Source organism: Sander vitreus, chromosome 23 (assembly GCF_031162955.1).
Source record: "Sander vitreus isolate 19-12246 chromosome 23, sanVit1, whole genome shotgun sequence".
Taxonomy (NCBI): domain Eukaryota; kingdom Metazoa; phylum Chordata; class Actinopteri; order Perciformes; family Percidae; genus Sander; species Sander vitreus.
The window spans coordinates 15,023,400-15,035,754 of NC_135877.1; the positions used below are offsets into that span (position 1 = coordinate 15,023,400).

General features: G+C 41.0%; 1 protein-coding gene across 1 annotated transcript in view; it reads left to right on the forward strand.

Moving 5' to 3' along the window:
• snd1 (staphylococcal nuclease and tudor domain containing 1) overlaps positions 1–12,355 on the forward strand; it is a 179,365-nt gene that overhangs the window by 142,207 nt on the left and 24,803 nt on the right. The gene's annotated exons all lie outside the window — the stretch shown is intronic.

A 12,355-nucleotide genomic window follows, 5' to 3' on the forward strand; every position in this document is an offset into this window, starting at 1 on the left:
TTTGCTTCAACCGTTGTTTTCAATTAGATAAGATGAACTTTATTGATTCGACGTAGGAAAATGAAAGTGTCACAGAAGAGAACGAAAAGCAGTGAAATATTCCAGGTAGCAGAATAATACTAGCAATAAGGAGCAGGAGGTTAAAACTATTATATGAAAAGATAAATAAGTATGCTACCCCAGTAAGAATGGGGTATGGTAGATTGGGTCAGCAGAGGCAGATGGCAGCAGATAATAGCAGTCCAGTAGGGCAAGATACCAGATGTTGTAAAAACATACAGTAAGTGGACAGTACATCTGTTACAGAGCAATAAAGAAGACAAAGGCAAAACAAAAAAATAAAAAACAGTAGGGTTACAGCCATTAATATGTAAATGCTGTATCCGAACTATTAAGCTTGTGGGAGTGTGGCTGTCTTCTAGCCCTGGATGTGTTTATTTCTTTATTTATTGTGGTCTGTTAAGGGCAGTGGTGATTGAAGTCTCCACAGCTGTTGCACTTAAATGAACATGCATACAGAAGGCCTGTGAAATAATCTTTATGCTGTTATCTTCTAAGTGATTCTCATATTTTGTGGAGAAAGTGCAGTTTATAATATCTTTTGTTCCCCGGGGGTCCTAAGCGCTCCGTACTTTACCCCTTTTCCCATTTTAATTATTCACATTTAATTACTCTTAAGTGCTGCTTTTGTATATATGGGTATCTTTACACAAGCTTGATAAGTGATTAATTTCACGTTAGGACTGTTTTTTTCCAAGTCACTGAGAAGCTTGAGGGATTGCGCTTTTTAATCCTCAGTTTATTTTAAGGGTCTTTATCTGTTGCCATATGCGTTTATCTCTGATTGTCTCACTTTCCTCCCCGCAAACATTGTATCTTCGTACTGCTTTCTCTCTTTTCTCTCCCTCTTTTCCTTGTGTGTGTATGTGTGTGTGTGTGTGTGTGTGTGTGTGTGTGTGTGCTTTCTCTCTGGAGGCTATATGTAATTACTGTCAGAGGGGGACCTGTATAGATCTGTGTGACCTTGCACACTAAAAGACAGAGGCCACTCCAGGCACAGGGGGCAGTAAGTGACTCTATGCTGTTCATGGTTGTTGTTTGCCACTATGCTGGAGAGTCCACATAATAAAAAAAAAAAAAAAAACTTGCTTAAAAAAAAAAGAACTTGCTAAATATAGCCCTGAAGTCATTATGGGTGCCGTAATGACTGCAACCTGAGCATGCGATGCTCTGCCACTTAAATCAAAGACATAAAGTACAGGAGTATTACTTTCCCTAAAAACTCTAAATCAGTGCCCCAATTCCATAGTGCGTACAAATTAAGGAAGGTTTTGAATAGAGCTAGAGGGATACATTGGATGCTTAGTGCAGATATGTAATCCCCAGCATGATGTTTGTTCCATTTTTGTAACCATGCTTGTTATCACCTGTTCTTTTTGTTGTATACACACCCGATTCCTGTATATGAGTTAGATGCAACACACAGACATGTTAGATCCAGCCTGCATGGGCTGTCTTGGCCTACAGACTGTATCACTGGGCAACATTCCTACAGGGTTTTCTTTGCCTAAAGAGCAGCCTCCTACCGAATTGGACCTCACTTACTGTAGTTGTCACCTCCAAGTTCGCTGGATTGCGAGGCCCGGGCCCTGACCGACAAACGCACATTTTCTGCCCATCTCCAGCCTCAGCTGCAGCGCAGTTGGCGGTACATCCTGTCTGCTGCTTGTTTCCTGGCACCCATACAGACTCATAATGAGTAGAGTCGTTCCCCCCAACCAGGTGCCACTCCGTCCACATTATTCACACTTCTACCTTTTACACATAGCAGCTGTTCATCACCTAATGATGCTGGACCGAGCTACTGATGGAGCAAGGCAGGCAAGGAGCTATTCTCTCTCTGGCTACACTTCAAACCAGGGCCTTTTCTGTCTTTTGAAATTGAATTCCATTACTTTGAAATGTAATGTTTCAATCTTCATTTTTCATGGGCTCGTTTTCTTTACTGCCAATTGAGAATTTTTGTATTGGCTCAGGCTTGTTAACTTGTTCTCTCTTTGTGTTGGTCCCCTCTTTAATGTATGCTTTCCCACACATCATCTTCGGCCAATATGGCCTCCCTGCAGTGATTCACACAGTACCTCAGCATCTTTCTTGTCAAGTCCAACTCTATATTAAGTAGAGGCAAGTTGCCACAGTAACACTGGTATTCACAGTGTTGATTTCAATAGGACATGAGAATTACTGTAGCATTTCATATTGATCAGGCTGAGTGGCCCGCTAATTGGATGTCATGTCAAGGCAGCCAAGTGATGATTACTTTATACAATAGAGCTTAATAAAAACAAGGGTGCACATTTAGAAATGGTAATCTCATCGCTGCCTGCAGTATTTGCTTAATTTTTTTTCATTCTGGATGAAATATCTTCCTGTGGCAAGTCAGTCATGGGTTGAGATAATTAACTCCTACACCAGAGCGTTATGAAACGACTTTTTTTTTTCAAAAGCTTTATCATGCGAGTTCTTTGTTGAACAGTCTAATTAAAACAATAAAGTAAAGGAATTCATTGTGAAATGAAAAAATGAACTACGATTTCAGGCTACAGACAAAAGAAATGCAACAAAGTGCTAAATGTGACAATTGTGTTAAATAGTTGGTGGTCCTATCAAATTAGGGGAGAATGCTGTATTTTCTATAGTGGCCCTCAGTGTACATGCAGTCATCGTAAAGCTAAAGCGGCTTGTCTGTAATACCATATAAGTTTTAGTTTTAAAGAGCCTGAACAAATTGTGTTTGCCGTCTAAATAATTAGAGCACACTGTGCACTCAAAAGTACTTCTCTCTGTGGGGATTTTACACCGTTTGTGGCCCATGTCAGACTGATCTCATGAAGTGGCGTATGTATGACACGCCAATCCGTCTGCCATTTTTGGCGTGTTATCAAGACGCATACTCGCTTTTTAACGTGTTTATCAACGCCGTTTTACCTCCATTGACTTAGATTACCTTGCGATTGCGTGTGAATTTACGCCATAGCGAGTAGTATGAAAGGGGGCGAAAATCCGCGTAGGGAGGTTGGTTGGGGTGGAGGATGGGTAAAACGCAGGACTTTCATCCAGGAGACCAGGGATTGTGTCACGTTTCCTTCGTGTCCCGCGTGTCACGTTTCCTAAACTCAACCGTCGCTTTCTTCTTTTACTAAACCCAACCCTGTTCTTCTTTTCCTAAACCCAATATGTCTGCTGTATACGTACGCACAGATAATACGCCACTTGGCTTTCGAAAGTGGCGTGTATGTTTCCGCGATAACACGCCAAGTGGCATGTATGTTTACGCCCGCTGTATACAGCGTAGACATACATGCTAATAGCTCAAAATGCATACAGATAACACGCCACTTAGCTTAAGAAAGTGAGCGTGTATGTTTACGCAAAGTCATGATGTCATGTGTCCCATGTATATGTGTCCATCAGTCTTTTATGTCGTGTTTCATTCAGTTGAAGGGTGTACAAGGCCATGTTGCGGTGCCATTCATATACCTACAGTGGATAAAGTAACAAAGCAGGGGAATGGAAGTTGCAGTAGATGCAGCAGCCGATGCTGCTGTTTTTCACTTTCCCTGCTCCCTGCCATTGCAGCAGATGCAATATTTAGAGGGCAGACCCTGCCCAAATGATCCTCCCCCTCCCAAGGCATTCATTGTTAAATCGGATATGCAACTTAGCTTCTAAAATGTCAGCTCACCTGTCGGTTTGAGGCGGGGTGCTTTTGATTTTCTTTTTCTTCACTATCCAAGCGAGCATGATTTGCACTAATGTCAACTTCTAGGTCTGTCACCTAAAGCTGAATGACACTGTTCACAGTGGTGAGCCACTTATAGGTCCAAATGAGGTTCTCTTCAAAATTGGCTAGGCTCACACTCCCCGGTCCTCTTTCCCAAACGTTGCACAGAGCCATCCTATGAATATATTTGGACTCCTCACACTCAAAACAGGGCAGAGAGAGGAGCAGGAGAGACTGATGCAAAAAGAGAGCCACAGATGCCGTCTCTGTTTCGATTTTCAGTGATGGTTTTTCCAATTACAGAAACCGTAATTTGCTGTAAAAGGCTCCAGACTGCCGGGAAGGGTAGAATGGAATAAGGTAATTGGTGGTGGTAGTGGGGGATGGGGGTATCGCATGAGATATAATCCATATCACTCTCCAGTAGGAGTGGAGCAGCATTAGTCAAGCAGGGGGATCATTTGTTTTTTATAGTGGCCTCCCTTAACACTCAGCAGATGCTGACACCACTTTAAACATCACTCATGAAGGGGAGTAAATGGCCTTTCTCTTGTCTTAGCGTCCTTTTTGTCACACTGTGTCTTTAGAAAGTGTACAAATATCCTCGGGTGAGCGCCGGCTCATTGTTGACCAACCACAGAGGGCATTAGACTATAACAGCTGGGTGTGTGTTTGCTTGCACACACAAATGCAGGCCACCAGAGTCAGTACATACTGTACAGAACCTGTGTTTAGTTTTTTGTCAGTGCGGCCTTTTACCTTTTGAAGTGTTGCTTGCATGTCCTGAAACGCAGCCATTCCCCTACTCCAGAGGATAAAGCCCCTCCAAACCTCATGCATATTTAACACTTCAAACTAACAGGTGAGCTAAAGCACAAAGCTCTGTTCAGCGGCTGTGATGGTAGATGACGCACCATCCGTGTGTCCACACAGACTTTGACCAGTCAGCCAGTGCGCACAACAAAAGCTTTGCAGTGTTTCTAAGATGAGCAGGAAAGTTGATGAAAAAAATATTTGCGTGTCAACTTTGACTGTGTCTCATTCCTCTAAATGTTGTCTTCCCTTTTCCCAAATTATAGTCAGTTATAGCCAGGTTTATGCTTTCGGATCCTACACAGTCATTTTTTTCTCCAGCAGGTGTCCTTTTCATAGATGCACTCCACTTTGGCTCCTAATTCTTTCAGCCAGGAAATGAGAATGCTTTCATAAGCAACCATTGCTCTCTTGGCCTCTGCCTCTGTCATATTGTGATTATTTACCCTTCTGTGGTTTAATGGCTTTGGTAAACAGCTTAATAGAATTCAGTATTGCCTTGGGATGTGTAGCAAAAGGGCACATGATTCACTGTTTTCATTGGCTTTTTGCCCCCCCCAACCACCTTGTCTCTGCTAATACACCATGTGCCACAATATAATCAAATGTGATCATAACCAACCTGTAAAACTGTTGTAAGTCTCTCTCACCCTCTCTCTCTTCCTTCTCCATTGTTTTCTTGTATAATACATTTTTTTAAGCCTAATCGCGCTCTCACTCTGCACTGGCCAATCACAATGTAATTATATATGATTTACAAACAGCTGCAGCCATAATGGTGTATAAACAAATTACCGAATGAGGGAGAAAAAACAACAGAGGAATAAAGAGATGAAGACAGAGAGAAATTGGTCAGCATCAGGCACAGTCAATGGTTTGGCTGTTTTGTGGATCATCGCTTTGGCTCTCCCTTCAACACAAAATGAGCACTCGCGCTCAACATGGTTTATCCCTTCTGCACGCAGATATTAAGTTGTCTTTATGCCAACATTAAATAGGAATCTGGCTCTGTAATGCAGAGTATCCTCCTAGCTGCACTTTCTTCCTAATGCAACTGCTCACATTCATTCAGAATTTCACTGGGATGCCGCACTTGCATAAGAGTTTCCTCAATTGACCCCCAAGGGCCTAGATATTCTCTCTGTGCTCGCCTGCAGCATGTGAAGCTCATTTCAGTCTCCTTCCATGATTGCAGTCTGAGTAGTGTCTTTTATTATGCTCATAAATGTGTGATTCCACATGCCTGCGCTTTCTGTATATTTCTTTGTGTTTTGATGTATTTACACAAATTATTTTCTGACCATGCCTCTTCAGACTAACACTCACCTGAACTTAAACACATGAATGATGTGTTCCTGATAAGTTCATAACCCCAACGCCGGTACACTTTTGTCCAAGAAGCCTGCACAGCAATTTGGATCTCCAAATCCCAACAGAGAATAATGCAAACCTTGCAAATGTGAAAGAAAGGTTTGTGAATTAAAAGCTGTCAGTTTACTACTCTATGAGGATATTGCCTGAGATGAGGAATAGCTAAAGATGTCAATGTGTTGCAGCAAAGGTATCCGGTAAATAAGGATGTATTATATTTAACTCCAATAAAAAAAGAAAAACAACCTCTGAATTAGACGTAACAAAACGAGCTCTGAACATTTGTAACACATGCTGCACTAAAGTGCACCAGTGAAAATGAAGGCATCAGACTTTAGAAACTCCGTCAGTGTCATACAGTAGATATATATTCGGGTTAAACATTCGTCTTAGCTAACCACTGTGGATGTCTGTACACGTCAGTGTCTTCTTGCAAGAGGATATGCAACACATTTTGGTCGAAATCACTTCCTTCAGAGATTCTTCAACTGGTTCAAAGCGTGACATGTGAGCGTCAGAAAATCGCACTAAACTGCTGCAGCACTTTGCCTTGGTGCAAGTAGGAGAAAAAAGCCTGATTAGGAGCAGCAACATGACTGCATTGTAAGTTTTATTCAAAGCTTCTAGCATGGTGGCGTAGTGGAGTATTTCAGCAGCCTATCTGATTTGACAGCAAGGAATTGGCTGTCATAGTTCTGACAAGCCGAGATTTGGCAGTCATATCAGATCATCATCATTAATTTTTCCCAACCTATATACAGTAGCTCACATCTGCTGTACCATTTACAGGAATAAAGCATTTTTAATTAGGTTGGGCTAAGAGGATCTATCCATTAAGGCTTAGTGTGTCTGTGTATATATATATATATATATATATATATATATATATATATATATATATAGGGGCTGTCATACTCTGATTAATTAATCGAAATGAATCGCATACATAATTAACGGTGACTGAACCGATACTTTTTAAGAAAGTAAAAAAAGAAAAGGAAAAAAAAGGGTACTAAACAACAGTTGGTGACATTAAAGAACGGCTTGTTTATTGCTAAGGCCATATGGTCAAAATGAAATGATTTAATAATAATGTATAACAATAACAATAACTTATTTCACTAGTAAATTGCTGTTGAACGACAAAAACAACAACCAGATAGGAAAAGGACATTTACAAAAACTTCAAATGCACCACGAGGCTATAGTTTACCAGTTTCATTGAACGCACCGTCTGTGTTGTTTCTCCGACGGCAGCTGCAGATTGTTACATCCCGGTGTTGAATCCTCTACAGTAAAACACAGTCAAACTTTACACCGTTTAGCGTTAGCTGTCAGCATTTTAACCGTGTTTAATCCAGCTACTAGCTAGCGGTAGGCTAACGTTAGCTGCTGTTGAGTATTGTGTTAACTAGCGTCACATGCAGCGGGGTTTTTGTTTCCTGTAACGTCTGTTTCAGAGCAGCAGAGAGAAGCGCAGACATATCAGAGGAATCAGATTTTCGTCTGTATGCAAACGTCAATATGGAATGGATTAATCTGCGTTACTACGTGTTATTTTTTTCTCAGATTAATTAATCGAAATTAACGCGTTATTTTGACAGTCCTAATATATACATATATATATATATATATATATATAGCAGGTAGAACCTTTTTAAAGCACATGTATCATTCATTCGGTTCTCTCCGGACCCAAAGTGGAACGTGTCCCAGCAACAGAAATAAATATATAAGTCGGTGTGTGTAAATATACACACATTAATGCACACTAGTACACTCTGAGAAGGAAGGAAGGCACACACTAACTTTTTTTAATTAGATTAATAAATCAAGGAGGTGGCTGGCTGTGACGGCTGTAGCCCAATGCTATTCCAGTAAGTCTGCACCAAGCCGCTGTGGCAAAGCTGGAGCATAATGATGTAACCACACCATCTCTGTGTGTTTGTGCGTATGAGGCAAGGGGTTCGGGAAGCGATTCATCTGACATGTTATCTAAAAACTGCTTTCTATCCAAAACGCTGAGGGGGTGTGTGTGTGTGTGTGTGTGTGTGTGTGTGTGTGTGTGTGTGTGTATGTATGTATGTATCTGTGTATTCATGCTCCTATTCCCCTCACTGCATTCATCAGCATTTGGTGTAGCAGTGGGTGGCCAATGAGGTGTTTGGACACCCCCCACACCCTCCTGCCCTGACCCCCTCCACAATCAAACTGAGCTCCCAGCTTTTCCTTCACACTCTAAATCCCTTCGTATCCCTCGCTGGTGTTCTTCCACTAAGTTTGACATGCTAATGAAGGTTTCATGTCCACTGTTGGTTGGCAGCTGCTTGGCTGTCTCAGCTCACATAAACAGCATCGTTATTTATATTTTTTCCAATAGCAGGAATAATATTAGGTGTTAATGACAAGCAGTGGTAAATGAGCAAAGAATGATGTGTATTTAGAGGTGTAGTGCAGCACTGCCTGCCTCCAAGCGGTTTGTTTGATAGTACAGTAATATGCATAGGAAGCAGAACGTATTCATTTTACTTACACACACACACACACACACACACACATATGAATTTATGTGCACAAGAAACCAGGTTAGTTGGAGCAATCATGTTAAGACAGGAAATCTGAGAATGTGTTTACCTGAGCTACAATAACCTGGTTACTATAAAACCCAAGTTTACATACAGATGGTCGGTAATCACGTTTCTCATCTGACTTGTTTTTATCCAAGGCTGGCATATTCAAATTGTATTAGTGAAACATGAAGCAGCAGCTTGGAGAGTTTTATTTTTTTTTCTGCTCGGAGCATTGGAACTGATGGCACAGTGAGAGGACAGACTCGGCAGTGTGAAAGCACACAGTGTTGCCCTACTATTTGCCTATACTTGATTTTGCAAATATTCTATTCTTCAGCGGTGGAAACTGAAGATTTAGACTTTTTAGACTCATCTTAGTAGTTTAGTTATTTTTAGGGAGAATGTTTGTGTAGCTGATATTTTACAAAAGAGAGGGGCATGAAAACCAGTATGGTAATACATTATTAATCTACTGTCTTAATGTCTATATTTTAAATATATTTATTCACATCCAGATACAGTCAGGTCCATAAATATTGGGACATCGACACAATTCTAATCTTTTTGGCTCTATACACCACCACAATGGAGTTGAAATGAAACAAACAAGATGTGCTTTAACTGCAGACTTTCAGCTTTAATTTGAGGGTATTTACATCCAAATCAGGTGAATGGTGTAGGAATTACAACAGTTTGTATATGTGCCTCCCACTTTTTAAGGGACCAAAAGTAATGGGACAGATTAACAATCATAAATCAAACTTTCACTTTTTAATACTTGGTTGCAAATCCTTTGCATTCAATTACAGCCTGAAGTCTGGAACGCATAGACATCACCAGACGCTGGGTTTCATCCCTGGTGATGCTCTGCCAGGCCTCTACTGCAACTGTCTTCAGTTCCTGCTTGTTCTTGGGGCATTTTCCCTTCAGTTTTGTCTTCAGCAAGTGAAATGCATGCTCAATCGGATTCAGGTCAGGTGATTGACTTGGCCATTGCGTAACATTTCCACTTCTTTCCCTTAAAAAACTCTTTGGTTGCTTTACGCAGTATGCTTCGGGTCATTGTCCATCTGCACTGTGAGCGCCGTCCAATGAGTTCTGAAGCATTTGGCTGAATATGAGCAGATAATATTGCCCGAAACACTTCAGGATTCATCCTGCTGCTTTTGTCAGCAGTCACATCATCAAATACAAGAGAACCAGTTCCATTGGCAGCCATACATGCCCACGCCATGACACTACCACCACCATACTTCACTGATGAGGTGGTATGCTTTGGATCATGAGCAGTTCCTTTCCTTCTCCATACTCTTCTCTTCCCATCACTCTGGTACAAGTTGATCTTTGTCTCATCTGTCCATAGGATGTTGTTCCAGAAATGTGAAGGCTGTATGTTGAATGTTGTTTGGCAAACTCTAATCTGGCCTTCCTGTTTTTGAGGCTCACCAATGGTTTACATCTTGTAGTGAACCCTCTGTATTCACTCTGGTGAAGTCTTCTCTTGATTGTTGACTTTGACACACATACACCTACCTCCTGGAGAGTGTTCTTGATCTGGCCAACTGTTGTGAAGGGTGTTTTCTTCACCAGGGAAAGTATTCTTCGGTCATCTACCACAGTTGTTTTCCGTGGTCTTCCGGGTCTTTTGGTGTTGCTAAGCTCACCGGTGCGTTCTTTCTTTTTAAGAATGTTCCAAACAGTTGATTTGGCCACACCTGTTTTTGCTATCTCTCTGATGGGTTTGTTTAGATTTTTCAGCCTAATGATGGCTTGCTTCACTGATAGTGACAGCTCTTTGGATCTCATGTTGAGAGTTGACAGCAACAGATTCCAAATGCAAATAGCACACTTGAAATGAACTCTGGACCTTTTATCTGCTCCTTGTAAATGGGATAATGAGGGAATAACACACACCTGGCCATGGAACAGCTGAGCAGCCAATTGTCCCATTACTTTTGGTCCCTTAGAAAGTGGGAGGCACATATACAAACTGTTGTAATTCCTACACCGTTCACCTGATTTGGATGTAAATACCCTCAAATTAAAGCTGAAAGTCTGCAGTTAAAGCACATCTTGTTTGTTTCATTTCAACTCCATTGTGGTGGTGTATAGAGCCAAAAAGATTAGAATTGTGTCGATGTCCCAATATTTATGGACCTGACTGTATAAATAAATGACTATATATTGTTGAAAGTGACCCATTTCTTCCATTTCTGGGCCCATTCCTCTGGGAAAATGTCTTTTTCCATCACAGAAATGTCCCATTCTATATCCATCCATTGTTAAAGTCTGGTAGGTTCCATGTATACCAGGTTTTAGTTATTGCCTTTTGAAGACGATTTTGGATTCAATTTTTTTTAATAAAAGGACTCGCTGCTAAGACTAAACTGCTTTTTTTCACTCCTCATTGCAGCAATGGTGATTAATTTTCCCCAATCTCTAGTCTTTGTCATCCAGAACATGTGAAACGTATTTGCAACATGTAAAAATCCTGTAAGAAACCATGTCGTATATTGCCAAGAAACTGTTTCTCCAGAAGAAATCTAGCTGTGTTAAATGGGCTTCTCAAAATCCCTTAGCCTGATTTAGAAAACCTGGATTATTGTGTACCTTAGGTTTTAGAAATGTGGTTACTGCAGAAAGCTGACACTAGACAGTGAGTGTCATTTTAATTCCGTTTTACTGTTCGTGTTGTAAGACTGTAGACTGTGTGTCTGATACGATTTTATTTTTGCCTCCATATACCCTCCCATTGTATGAATTTGTGTGGTTAAAAATGCTCAATTACTGACAACCCTGGCTTTCCACAAAACCTCCTCCAGGTGGCAGATCAGTGAAAATTGCCTCTAAAAATACCACATCAAATTTCATGTGGGCCACTCTCCTAAACTAGCTGCTGTAATTGCTTCCGCACGCTTCATTCACTCCCCCCCCCCACACACACACACACACACACACACAGTAATAGACATGTGTGCATAAACATACTGTGCCATACACAAACAAATATACTATACATATTACACAAACACCAGGAAGTGACTCTCTTGGAGATGCACATACTTAATGTCGCCATAATCAACTGATGGCTGCAAATCAGGCTGCCACTTACCGCAGTCAGTGAATCCATAGAGCACTGACTCACTATCTGATTTGTCCAACTCCCACCATATCGACAGCCACATTCGTGCCTTGGATCCACTATAATAGGTCTGCCGTGCATGATATAATGGCTTGATAGGCCATAAAGGCCCATTGGAAGAGCTGGCTCACTTTACTCAACGCTATACGTCTCCAGGGTCAAATCAGTGTTAGCTGCACTGTGCTAATGGCTAACAGCTATTTTTCCTCAGTCTCTGAAGGGCAGTTGGGGTTAACTTGGGTTTTGAGCGGATAGGTTGTAGCATACCATTAGGGATGAAGTATTTAAGAGAAACCATCCTTAAATAACATTGTCTTTTTTGCTTATCCCAAGATAATTCTTTTTTTAAATATATTTTCTTTTTGAGTTTGTATGAGGAGCTGTGTGCTCTACCAAGATGAATTTGTATTATTTGTTTGTTCATATTAATCAAGGTTTGATTTACCTTCCCTAAGGCAGCGATGCCATTTAACAGGAACCCAGGTGTTTTATAACAAACCATGCTGCAGCATGCAATTAAGTAATTCATCTTACTTTTTCATAACAAAAGGCAGAAACATGATTACAAGAAGCACTCTCATTCAGTTACAAACAGCATGAACAACCCACAGAAAGCTGTGTTTGTGCATATACAGTAAGAACACAGTCATACTTTGCAAAGTTGCATCAGACTTT